The sequence below is a fragment of the Poecilia formosa genome, unplaced genomic scaffold (genome assembly GCF_000485575.1).
Source record: "Poecilia formosa unplaced genomic scaffold, Poecilia_formosa-5.1.2 Scaffold17, whole genome shotgun sequence".
NCBI lineage: Eukaryota > Metazoa > Chordata > Actinopteri > Cyprinodontiformes > Poeciliidae > Poecilia > Poecilia formosa.
The window spans coordinates 3,290,019-3,304,094 of record NW_006799956.1 but is presented as its reverse complement, the minus strand read 5'-3'; the positions used below and the strand labels follow the sequence as shown (position 1 = coordinate 3,304,094).

Here is a 14,076-nt window from a genome sequence, read left to right as displayed (position 1 = left end):
CTCAGGAGTACACCTGTTAAGATGGGAGGTACTTCGTGTTGTAAAATTCTATATTTCTAAGTCATTTAAAAAGTTTTTTACAGATATAATGTGACACATACCCTGTTCAAAATAAGTAAATATATTAAATTATAAAATATTAGAGAAAAAGATCTTTTTCATTCAGGTTCAGCATTCGATTTGTCTTACTTCACACCTACCATCATTTATAGTGAATCTGACAAACGTTAAAAAATATTTGGCTGTGTTAGTAGGATTTTTATTTATTTATTTTTGGTATTTATTCATTTGGCATTTCCTCGCATATAATCTTTTAGGGCAGATGTGTCAAACTCAAGGGCCAAATCTGGCCCACAATGGCTTTTTATGTGGCGCTTTAGATTGTATACTAAACACTGAGTTTGCTTAAATATGTTATCAATCAAATCAGTGTAGTTTTTATCTGTTTACTGGCAAATTATATCAGACAGTCCCTCCAGTTTTTTGAGAATTCTCCTGGAAATTCACACAAAATCAGCAAATTGTGCTAATAACTGGGAGCTTATTGCAGATTTTTCCTCTAAAATTGTCAGAAACTTTCTTACTTGTACTAAACAGCTGCCTCAGCTTTAACTGATGTCAGATTATAGTCCATGATCTATACAGCAAGTAATAAACAGTGGCACTTACCATTGTAAATAAGCGTGAATATTTCCAAATTAGTTCCACAAATAGTTTGATTTTTATTGCAAGAAATCACAAAAAGAATCACAAAATCTTGGAGGGACTGAGAAGGTGTTTAATAATATTATTTAACTTTAAGAATTCATTGATATTTTTAACCGTTTGTGAACAGGTTTTATCAACACATTTTGGCACAACCGGCCCTTTTAGAGCGTTCATGATCTTGATTTGGCCCAAAACGAAAATGAGTTTGACACCCCTGTTTTAGGGTAATGAATTAAGGTATGTTAGTACAGGTAATAGATAGAAAATACATTTTATTTTTGCCTTGAAATGTACAAAACAAAAGGTGATAGCTTCTAAGTGTATCACCAATATGTAATTTTCAAGGAAAGGGTGAAATCACTTTTTATGTGTCCTCCTGTCCCGTTTTACCTGTTATCTACTCAGCTTGCGCCCTGGAGGAATGACATTGTTGACCATAACAAAAAAACCGCTACGTGCGGCAGGTTAACAGGCATAAAGCTTGTTAAAAATAACTGAGTGAAATCAAAAGCAATGCTCACACTATGCACAATGTGAGGTTTGTCTCACACAATTTGGATTTTGAAGCCAGTTCGGCGTCACTTTGAAACTGCGCGTGCACGCCTCCTTCTGGCTGGCCCAATCTCTCCGCTGCGCGCGCTCCCGCATCACCTCGGTGGAAGAAAAAAAGAAACTGCTGCGGCTGTTGCAGGAGCCACGCAGAGCGAAACCACAGACTCCAGTTGGAGTTCAGCTACTCACTCCCGGGTTTTTTAGGGGTGTTTTTCTGTGGGGACGTCAGTTCAGTCGAGAAAAAGGCTTGTCAGGACCCGGATTTATTATGACCAAGTAGTGGGAGCGGTGGCGGCGAGGAGGCGCGAGGCGAGGTAAGGAAAAGTTAGCCCGGGCTTCCTTTTCTCTCTCATTGAAAGTGTCTCAGTCACAAAGTCTGGGCAGTTTTTTCTTACGGATACAAGTTCCAGTTCGTACAGCTGGGGGTGAGTCGTGTGCTCCTGAGTGGCTCTGCGTTTAAAACGCTAGCTGCTCGGGGTTTCCAACCTTCAGGGATGCGAGAAGTTTTCAACCAGTCGAGTTTTTACCCGACTGTAACGTTAGCTGCTGCTGCTTCTGCTGTCAGGAGTTTCAGTAAGTAAGGCTTAAATACTGAGGGGCTCGGTTCGAGTACACCAGGTAAGGTAAAGAGCTAGCACCAAACTCTTGACCGGTCTCTGTTTACTAAATGGGCTGGACAACGCTTGAGTTAGTTTTGCCCAAGCTGGGGTCTTTAACGGGGAGTGGTACATGGTTGCGTTTCAGAGCTGCAGCATGTCAGCAGCGCTCTCCACACTGTAGTTACGGACAGGGAGCCATCAGAACTGACACCTGCCAGGTTAGTATTTGTTTAATGTTGTCATACTCGCATTATTTTCATCCCGTGTTTATTCGCTATTGTCAGATTTTATGCTACTTCTTTAATTTATCTGAGCTCAGCCAGGAGTAATAATGTTTGAGTTGGACTTATCTGACTGATACCAATTACCTTTGGAGTATAAACCTGCCGATTCTAATATTGGGTAATCCTGTTTATTATATTTTTAAAATATTTCCTTTAAGGACAAGCCACTTTATCTGTATTTGAGATGAAATGATAATGGTTTTAATGGTTATCTTTTAGGCTGCATGAAATCAGAAAAATATTTAACTGCAACTACTTTACCTCAATTTTCCTGACGCATGTCGATGGTAAAACATCGAGTCTTAACTTCACCATCTTAGCCGCTAAAGATATACATCAGGTGAAGGAGGTTGAGGGGAATTAATAGTGTGTCAACCTGCCAGAAAATGTCATGGCTATGTAATATGTGATTATCTGACACTTTATATATAAACACTCCTTTCCAATTGCAATATTGCCTACACTGATACTGCAATGGCGATTGAGATTTGATATATTGGAGGGTTTCCACCAGTGTATTATAAGCCTGGCGGGCCACCAGGCTAAGCAGTGCTTATTTATTTAAGTCTTTTAAAAAAATTTTGCATGTTTTTTAAGACTTTGTAATTGGTGTTCAGGTATTGATCCTCTAATCTTTCAATAACGCATAATTATCATCATGGCAGTGGCTGATTTTCAGAAGTAGACAGGATTGGTATTCCCATTTCATTAGCATTGTAGCTAAAGATCTGCTTATGCTAAGGGCGGGACGTCCTTCAAACCTTTACAATAATAGTAGTTAGGCTTCTCCGGTTAAAAGCAACAGATTGTTGTACCCATAACAATCAGGACCCTAAATCTGTGAGTTATAATTATTTGTTTTATATTTCTGATTCAGTGCTTGTATGCTCCGTCTGTTTTTTAATATTGTCAATCCACTTTTATGTTGTTCTGTATGTTTGAAAATGCCTGGCTGCAAAACAGATTTCCCCCTTTGGGGACTATAACGGAACTGAACTGAACGGAGACTGCTACTACTCTTTGTGTATTTTGAAACGTGTTCTGATAAAACGAAGATAATACTGATAACCATCATGAATTTGCACACAATAGTCTTGACACAAAACATTTCGTCACTTGCCTAACTACTTAAAACCCATGATGCTTGACTGTGACTTCCAGATCAATTTTCTAACCTGCAAGCCAACAAGTCTTTCACAGATTGAAATGTTGGAAACTATCAACTTTAACACCTTAAAAGATTGCAAGCATGTCTTGACATTGACTACTGGCATGTTTTGCTGCTTTGTCAACTCCATTGCTGTGGATGGAGAATCAAGTTAAACATAATTCAATTCAGTATTGATCGGGTATTTTCAGTGCTTTTGTTGAAATCCCATTAGCTGTGGTAAGTGGTCATCATCGGACGAGAACATGTTCAGGGATGGAAAGACTGTCTTGTCATGCAAAACCAAGTTTCCTGTTATTCTTTAAACCTGAAGTCATACCCTCAATGCGTGGCAAGGATTTTTCTCTGTGGACTTTTTGATAGATCAGTGGAAGGGGCTAACAACATACAGAGTTTTCACCACATTCATCCTTATTTCTCCTCCATCTTTAACTGATGTAATAATTCACCAATCATGGAAATAATCCTGTTTCACTTTGTGTGGGAAATCATCATTATTTGGCTTTGTGACGATTGAAGTAGAGGAAAATGAAGAAATTTAGCTAAGCTGCAAATCAGTTCTCATCCAAAAAATGGCTCAAAAATTGGAAGCAAGGTGTTCTTCAGTAATTATTTTCCAAGAAGTTTCAGACATAATCAATCCTACAACGGCAAGAATAAGGTGAACACATTAATAATAATAAAAAAAAGTTGCTTGAAGTTTTAAATAATATCCATCACACATTAATAGTGTGTGATGGATACCCTTTCAACCTGGGCATCCATCATAGGTTGATAGGAACACGTCTAATGAAAAAAGAGAAACTACCCCTGACTGAAGTCGAAGTGTCCTCTGTGTTTTTATACACTTCAGTGTGACCTATACAGTGTGCAATAATGGCAAGAAATGATGTCGATGAAGCACTGATTTGCTCTGGGCAACTGCAGAGAGCCTGTTCATATGTCTCTAAATATAATTTTGAATAAGCTCAAAAATGCATCAAGGTACATCCTGGTAGTTTCTGCATTTATATGCTGAAAATGGGGCCATATAAAAAAAAAGAAAAATCACCAATGCCCCTAATCACCAATCAGTCGATTAAAGGAAATTTCCAATTTCTGAACTGTGCATTTGCAGATCCCTACTAAATAGAAACCGAGACCAAGGTAATAAAGAAGGCTCTTCCATTTCATTATTCTACGTTTACCTAAAAAGAAGAAGATAGAGGATGAATGCTTTTTCAAATTAATGGCAGAAACTTTAGCAAAATTGAAGCTGTAAAAATTAACATTCAAATGAAATGGCAAACCTTTTGATGGAGCCAGCATGTCTTTCTCTCTGATAACCGTGAAGTTCCAGCTTTTGTTGCTTGTTTTTTTTATTTTAAAGTATTCTGGCTAAAGTAAAATGTTCATTAGTCCTAAGCGTCACAAGTACAGGTCAGTGAAAGTTTAAGTACATCAGCGCCCCGAGCCTCGGCTCATTCAAAGCACCCTGTGTGCCACTGATAAACGAGCTCTCCTTTTGTTTGTTTGTGTTGGCCTGTAGTGTTCAGTTCTTGTTTTTACTTACTGGCAAGTGGCCAGAGACAGTACCTATTAAGTCTCTGTCAACATTACTGTTTCACCTACGCTCGGAAAAAGGCTTTAGTAGGGTTTGCAGCAAATCCGGGTTTGCCTCCTGGTAATTGTCCTATGAATGCTCGTCCCGGGAGCCTTGTGGGCCAAATATTTGTTGGAGGGTTTCCTACATCTCTGAGTGGGGAACATACCTTTCATTCTTGTGGTGAGCAACAGGAAGATTGTGTTTTGTGGTGGTCTCGGTGTTTGTTGTAAACAGAGCAGTTATGGCCTTTTTTTAGGTGCCTTGCTTTGTTTTTTATCTTTTACCATGAAGTTCAACAGGTGGAGATTGTCTGGTGAAACAGAACTTTTCAGGACATTTTGCATTTCCTGAATTTGTATTTCACCTTTCCATGTTGTCTGCAGATCCTAGAAAAGCCTTAGAAAGTCTTAAATTCATGGATCTAAAATTAAGGCCTTAAAATATCTTAAAAAACAAAGCAAAAAGTATTTTGGTCTTAAATATGTTAATCACAGGTCTTAAATTTAGTCTTGGCAGGACTACTTAATCATATATTATATGTAATCTTTTTCTCGCCAGACATTTCCATCAGGCAAATGTTTGAGTCACATGCAGACATCTTTGTGACTCATACCCTTGCCAAGCTAGCTATGTTATTTAACCTTGACAAATGCAAAAAAAAAAAAAAAAAGCTAGCTACCTTAAGTAAGTGGGCAAGTGCAAATGTATTGCCAGCTGGATGGACGAAGTTCGTACATTTCTTTGGAGAAATGTCTAAAAAAAGGTCTCTTTTTTTTATTCAGAACTTTGATCTAAAAAAAAAAAAAGCAACGGTCTTAAAAAGTCTTAAATTTCAGTTGGTAAAACCTGCAGAAACTGTGCATTCAGTTGGGCGCTCCAAAGCCTATCACTTAAGGTTTAGGTTTCCTTGTGGCACTGATATTGACTGAGATGGAGTAGAAGAACATTGAAATGTTCAACATTTGGTCCTTGAAGACGTGAAAAGAAAATCATCAACCAGTTAGCTCAACAATACTAAGAGTAAAGCCTTTCATATAAGAGAAAACTTTTGCCAGTTGTCAGCAAAACAAATTCCAATCCTTTTAATTTTTAATTACTTGACAAAACACTGATGATGTGACAACTAAATGGTGCACCCAAAAGTCTAATTTGAATGGTCTGATTCCACATTTTTTGTAATATATTTCGGTTAAGAGCACACTAATTGACTTGAATCAGTCACTTATGAATAACATTTCAAATAAGAGACCTCTTCTCTGACTTCTTTACTAAAAATGTACAAAACATTCTTTTCTAATTCTCTGATTACTGTATCTTGAGCTAACGAGCTGCACAGCATGTACAAACTGCATTATTTATCTAAAGTGGTATGAAAGCACCGAATTCGCACAGTTGTTATTGTTTATTTTCTTAATTCATTCCAGTTTCAGAGTCTATTTAATTGCATCTCAGCATGAAGTTCAGGGTCTTTTTGTGTAATAGTGGATTAATTTGATGTGTGACCGGCTGCAGAGGTTTTCCTATATGGTGTGAAATTCAGTTAGATTTCCCTTTATTTAGTTTTGTTTATTGAAATAGTTTTTATAAGTAAAAGAATAACCCGAAAGCACTTTAGTTTGTTGCTTTTCCTTATCGAAATATGGTCACTAAAATAAATCACTTCTTTGGACAAAATGTCTTATGCAAAGGAAGGTGATTTTTTTATTATTATAATTATTTGCCTATAATGAGAATCTAACAGTGGTGGGATTGTTGTGCAAAACAGGAGAAAAAATAACATTTATCACTGTTGCAGATACAGGAGCCTTCCCGACCTGTTTAAGTTGTTCTAAGATATAATGTTAGTAATGTTATCATGTAGCATTAGCACAGCTAGCATGTGGCATCCTTCAGCATTTCTTTACTTCTGGAAGATTGGCTGGAAGAAATGCAACAAGTTAGGCAAATGTTAATGAGTATATATATTATCGATTTTTGATGTAAATTAGTATCTTTAAATAATTTATTTTTCTAACATCTATCATATCAAGATATCTATTATTTAGAAAACCCTAGAGCACACAGATCCATTCACTGCATGAGTTTCATATTTCTGCAAACAGTTTGTTGTCCTAGATGTGTAGATTTTACTGTCTTTTTTCTGAGTGAATAATTTTCTCAGCACCCAGTGTTTCAAAGCAACAATCATCGGGCTGTGATTTGCAAAATGCATGAAAATGATCAAATAATTCTGTATGTCAGTTATTTGTTGGGCCATTATCGGCTTGCATTACATTAGTAATAGCAGTCTGTTTATCTTTTTCATCTGACGTCATTCTGCTTTAATGCAAGAAGTATAAAAAAAGCAGTGGCTGATATTAGACTTAAGAGCACGAGCTACACTGCACACTCTTCAGTAGAAAAGTGATCCCTCTCTCACAGCAGCATCCCAAACAAATTTTCTGTAAAATGTCAGATACCCAGCCTCAATCTGACATTCACTTTACCATGCAGACTAAACATGTGGGCTACAGTGGTTTCTTTTTTTTAAGTCAATTCCATGTTTATTCTTGACATTTCTATAATTTATTACTGTAAACCTGAGCGCCACATTTAGTTACTTTTTAATATCAACATTTGAAAGATATTACATAATTTCTCTTGATCTTGGTGATCATAGTTATTTTGTTGTATATTCCAATGGTAATAGGAGTGTATTTATTTATTTTTTAAGATTTGTTTTTGGTTCTAGTGGCCTTTATTTGATAGTTAATTGACAGGAAAGTGGGCAATGAGAGAAGGGGGAAGACATGCAGCAAAGGTCGCCAAAGTCGGGAATCGAACCTGCGATGGCTGCGTCAAGGACTAAGTCCTCCATATGTAGGTTGTGCTTAACCCCTGCACCACCACAGCACACCCAATAGGAGTGTATTTAAAGAAAATCTAAGTTAAACAGGGGATTTATTTTATATAGCCCATGTTTAACCTAGTGTATAGCATTAAATGTGACCCACACTGTAAAAAAGAATACCACAAATCTACTCAATAAAATTAAGGTAACACATTACAACTGTATTTGGATTTGAGCTAAATTTAAGTAATTTAGACAAGTTACATTTAGGAATTTAATCTAAGTATATTCAAATAGAAAATCTAAATTAGTAAATAATTTAAACAAGAAATTAAGTTTGGGCGGGGGAGTAAAATCCTTTATATAAATTAATCATAAAAAATAATTTAATTGAATTTAATTCAGTGTTATGGGACTTGATGTCCTCCAACTGCAACAAAGGCGCACTTTCACAGGAATAGTTTTCCACTTAAAAACTGCATAAATATATCAACTTAAATTCAAGTGAAATAAAACTAAATTATTTTCTTCTTTTTTTTTAACTAGAACCAGTAGATTTTGTTATTTAGGAATATCGGTCTTGACCTTAAAACTGAATTGGACCGTTTTAAATCAGATTTAAATGAACAACTGCCACAAAGTTAAAAAAGTAATTACATTAATTATATTTTACTTAATGTATTAGTTAAAATCTGCTTGATCACAGGCTCATTTTTTTTTACAGTGCAGCACCTAAAGTCAGATTAAGATTACATTAGGAATCTCTAGTGGGATTAAAATAATTTTAATATGTGTTGACGTTTAAAAATACAAAAAGCACTTCACTGAAAGAACAGATTGGTGGAAGCTCCATGATGTGGGGATACTTTTCTTCAGACAGAATAAAATGTTTTGTAGTTGGATAAAGTCGTAATCACTAGTTCAACAGTTCAACAGAGATTTAAAGGATACAGCCAAATTAATTATCTAATACCAGAAAAATGTAAGTTTTGGAACAGCCTAGTCAAATCCATCTGTGTTAAAGCTGTTTTGGTTTGTTGACAGACTAAATGCTGGAACTGAACTAAAAAGCGTTTCAACAAAGTATTTGCTTAAGGGGATCCAATCCTGTACAATCTGGTTGTTGCGGCTTGTTTAATTTCTACCCAAACTATTTTTTTTTTCATGTTGAATCATAGAGAGGTAGATAAAACTTTAAAATGATTAATCAAGGTATGATATCTGGCATTTTAAAGGAATTGTTCAGAACTTTTAAGCAAAACAGGAAAAACAGTTTGAACTTGTTAAAATCCAAAACAGGTTTTACATATTTACATGACTGACTGAGAGATTTCGACTCTACATTCTCAGTTTTTCCAAAGGCCAGAGGCTGACTGTAACATTGCGCTCTGTTTACACCAGGGATTTGGTATATTTGTTGCTTTGCAACGAAACAGCCCTCAAACAACTTTAGGTGCTTTTGAAGGTCAGCATGCTTGATAAAGTACAGTTTGGGCTGGAGGCCATCTTTTAAATGAACTCAGCTCTGCTTGCAATCAAGGGAAAGCATCAAGGCAGAGCTTTTTTGTTGTTGTTGTTTAGGAATATCGGTCTTGACCTGTATTCATGCGGGAAGGTTCGTGTCGAGACTTAAGTGAAATGCTTTGTTTTTAGGGAATCAGATTGACTTTTTACATTTACGCACATGACCTGACATGATCGTTCGGGTTCATATTCATCAGATAAACACAGCACTTTCACACCAAGAGCTTTCTGTGTGCATTAATACCACATTTTATCAGCAGAATTAGGGTAAAAGTTCACCTGGCTTTGATAAGTTAGTCAATTGGGATGTAGGTGTGAAGTGGTAGGCGAACAAGGCAGCACCTTCATTACCTTTACATTTGTTGGTGAGCTGATGCACCTCTGATGGGATGAAGCTGTGAGCAAAAAAGGCTGGCTTTTTTTTTTTTTTTTACCAGCATTGAGCAAGAGCTGTTTTGTGAAAAGAGCTTCTGTGGTGAGTTGTTGTTCTGGTGGAGAACGGATAGTTATATGAATGCTATTACTTATTTTGAACAAGCCAAACACATTGTTTTTGACTACCAGACATCAGTTGTTATTGATCAGCATCTCATTTCCATCAATTTATTCCTTTAATGGTGTTTCTGATTGCTTTATATTCCCCGTTGCCAATTTCTTCATGTCTACAATAGGTCTGGTTGACCTTTATAGGGAATGTTGACTGTGTAAACAGTGATTATTAGGGGAACTAAAGGCTCTGGCGTTGCTGATAAGCTGCTAACTGGAGCCTGACCTTGAAAATGTCATTGTATTAGGCTTGTTCAGCCGAAGTGTTCAGCTTCGGCACCTTAAAAATCTTAGGAACCATAAATTAAGTAAACTCAATATTATCTTGGTGGATACATTTGGCCTGTTATTTCCTTTAGCCATTATCATAGAACATTACTAGACAAATGAATAACCAAATCTTTGTTTAAATTACATGCATTTACATTAGTTGTTCAGTGTCAAGTGTAACGTTTCAGCATGTTTGAATTAATAACCGAGCTGGTGATGCTCTGATTGCTCAGTAAATATAAAGTGAGTTTGTAACTGGTTGACTTTGTTGGTACAGGGCTTCAAGGACGGTCAGAATTTAGCTAACAGTGAACTTCATTTGAGATGCATCAGTGAGATATCGACCACAATCAAATAATTTTGAGCTAGATGTGCCTTGGTACGTGAACATTTGGTAATAAACCTGAAGATCCAGTATGTTGGTTGGTTAATCAACCATAAGATCTAACAGAATGTGGTAACAGCAGAAAGAAAACACCGTTAACCTAGAGGTTTTTAAAAAGGAAGTCAGAGGAAGATTAGAAATGTACATTTGAAAGGAAACTGTTTCTTTACACACATCCAAATATTTCTCCAGTCATTCAGACTGCAAAAGGGTGAGAGAGAGCAAGACTTTCAGCAGATAACTGGACGGCTTAACAAATTACAGCACACTGTGTGCAACTGCTTTTGATCCTAATATAAATAAGAAACCAAAAAATGCTGCTGTACATAACAATAATATAGTCCATATAGAGAAAATAAAATCTAAATTCATTATCGACAGGCCAAAGCTTTAGTCAGACAGGAAAAGGTCGCATCACTATAAATGATTTTTTAAATGAGAATACGTAAAGATTTCACACATGCTTTTCAATTTTTAAATGTAGAAGGCAAAACTGTTCACATGTGAAATGGTGAACGCTACAAGAAAAGTTACCCAGAAAGCCTTTTGGATGAGACTGAACCTAATATTGTTCTCTGTTATTCAAACACCTCTTGATGTGATATGACATCCAACTACTTCCTGCATTTCAACCCAACCTTTTCACTCAATTGTGTGTTTCCTGCTTCAATATCTTTTTTTTTTAAACAAGCTACTGTTTAAATCACAGGTGTAGGTTATAATCTGAAGCTGCTGCACCCAGTAGTTTAATGATTGGTTTTAAACGCATTGCAGTACTCAACATGAGATAAACTGCCACCATGTTTTGTCCTGTAGAGTTCAAAAAGCAAACTTGAAACAGGAGCTAGCAGTGATGTAAGCCCGTTTTATTGTTGACGTCTTCCAGACCTCTGATCTGTTTCTCAACTTGTAAAAGGCCCTATTGTGCCTCACTAATGTCTACTTAATTGTTGATTGATGTGAACCGTATCAGTAAGATCAACTTTTGCTTTTGGTTATGGAAAAACCTACAGGACCTTTCTATATCAGCAATAAATATGAGGACCTTGGCAGGAATGTCTTCTGTATAGTCACTTTACTTTAAATAGACTTTAAAAAAAGAGAGGTTACTTTTTAAGATTCCTTCTGCTTCAACTTTGCCTTGGTATTTTGTATTATTCCTAAGTGTCCTACAAATAGGAGAGGAGTAAGACCTGGATATTGTCAGATTATTAAGTCAGGACAAATGTTTTTGCAAAAGACCAGTGACAACCTTTATTAGTAGATGAAAGGAAATGGTGGAGCTAGATTCAGCTTTTTATCCTTGTGCAATGTAAAAATGAAAGCAATGTTGCCCTTCAGAGTTTTGCAATCCTAGCTGGTCTCAGAGCTTACACGGTTTATTTCCTAGGGCTGCAGAGGACGATGGGCTCCAAAAAGAGAGTTAACAATCTTTAGAGAGATTGAAATCTGCAGATGAATCGGGTTTCCAGTTTCATTGGCTGCCCAGTGCCTGCAGGCAACGTGGTACAGTTCTGTGTTGCTAGTGGTTCAATCTGAGACTTGATGGACAAAATTGTTGAAAATCCTTAGTTATTTCACAAATTAATGCAAATGTTCTCAAAATATTAGCAACTGTGAAGATGGATTTATTTTTTTTATTGTTGAAACCCTAATGGGAACATGGAACAGTGTGTATTTATGAGTGATTACAGTTGTTCAAATAGTCTGACTGTACAGACTGATAACATAAAATATATTTTTGTTGCGTGTATTTTGAGTATATTTTTTTTGCTTCACTAAATTTAAAGAAATGTGTCTGAGGCTAAAATCATCAGAGATGGATGGATATGTTCTCTAAAGCTGAGTCTGCTAAGTTGCTACCACAATGGATTGGAGGGTGTGGTAAACCTATGATTGCGTTCTCTAATATTGCAAACACAATAAACCTTCATGTTTTATAATCTTTCAACCAGCTCATCATGACTCACAACGTTCCATCCCAAAGTTGAATTCACAGAGATTCTGGGTTTTTATGTCTTACTATCATAGCAACCTCTTGTATCCATTACTTCGTTGTTTAAGCTTCACCAAGACCACCTATCTCCGGGGGAAATTGGGACAACCCATTTGACGCGCAGTATTTCAAGGTAGCGAGGACATTACGCAATATTCGCGGGGATAACGCCTCGTGGCGTTCGCCACCTCAACACTTGTAAATAAACAACCAGAGTCTGACCTCCACTGACACAGCAAGTCCATTTTCCAGAAATAAATCTTGCCAGTGGCGCTCGAATTAAACCTGCACACTCACCCCGTTTTCAAGCCAGCCAGCTGAGCGAGAGCACATCTCCAATTACCTAACTCATAGTCCATCCTTTCACTCTCATGTTATTCTACACGCATACACAGATCAGAGCCCATCTTAACTCTGTGACTCCCCCCATCCGCCTGCTTGTTTTGGTGGTACCTTTTTTTTGTTTCTTGATCGTATGAAAACGGTACTGGTACGAAAACAAACCCAGACCCTGACACCGGCATTCGGGCTCATACCAAAGCTGTATCAGTTCTGCAATGGGAGTATGACGTATCTGTCTGAGAATGGTGAGAAAGGAGTGAACACATGCCCATCCTTATTTGGATGAGAAGAACTGGTTTGTGGATTTTCTGTTTGCTTTGTGTATGACTGTGATAGCCAGTGGCTGAGCTGGCTAGACACTGGCATCCAGCCACGAGGTTTGGGCCATGAAAGAAAGAGGAACGAGCAGCCGGGGGAATGCGAGGGGGTCTCTGATTCACAGAACTGTTGAGTGACAGCAACAGGGGCAGCACTCAAACTAGCCAGCAAGCTTACTGCTGGTAAACAAGCTCTGCTATTCAGTTCATCTTCTTTGTAAATTCACAACTGGGATGAGATCAAAGTTAAAATCTGATGGTCCTGTTTTTTTGTTTGTTTGTTTGTTTGTTTTTTCGCTCTTGCATTGAGCAGGAGGAAATCAGCTGGAGCTATTTTTGCTGAGGAGTAAATTCAATTTAAATACAGAATTAATTCATGCACATATTTATGTTGGCCTTCATATTTCTGCCTTGTGCTGGCATATGTCTCTCTGGACCGGTGTTCCAGTACAGCACCTGCATTGACTCGTGATGATGAAAGGTTCTGTAGACATTACAGAAAACTTTATCATTTGTGCATTTAAGCAAAAATACAATTTGTATTAATAAAGAACAATAACACCCTGCTTGTTTATTCTAAATGTTTTAGTGGTTTTCTTCATGTATGATATAAACTACTCTAATTCACAATTTTATACTGCGTTCTGGGGATATAAATTCAGTGCAAAAATGGTAATCTAGATGTTCATAAGTCAATCAGCCTTGGCTCTGATTAACGAACTGTTGGACAGATACAGAAAAATCTCATTTTACTTTCTTGCATCCAGGACTACTTCTATTTTCCATTTATAAATGCATCAACCAAGTAAAGTTTTTGATGTCTAAATGGGGATAGTCTTGCCATTTTCTGTTGCATCTATAACTGCAAAGCACAGGTTTGTCCTATAATCGTTAGAACAAAAAATTAATGGTCAATGGTTTTTTCACGTGATAGTCCCGTAGACTCGGTTCAACTGGGGACCACTTTTTG

General features: G+C 37.0%; 1 protein-coding gene across 3 annotated transcripts in view; it reads left to right on the top strand.

Moving 5' to 3' along the window:
- Positions 1-1,351: 1,351 nt before the first annotated feature.
- peak1 (pseudopodium-enriched atypical kinase 1) overlaps positions 1,352-14,076 on the top strand; it is a 93,003-nt gene continuing 80,278 nt past the window's right edge. For all 3 annotated transcript variants that reach the window (XM_016668823.1, XM_016668821.1, XM_016668822.1), the window contains exon 1: positions 1,352-1,574. The gene's annotated coding sequence lies outside the window, so the exon portion shown is untranslated. The remainder of the gene's footprint in view (positions 1,575-14,076) is intronic.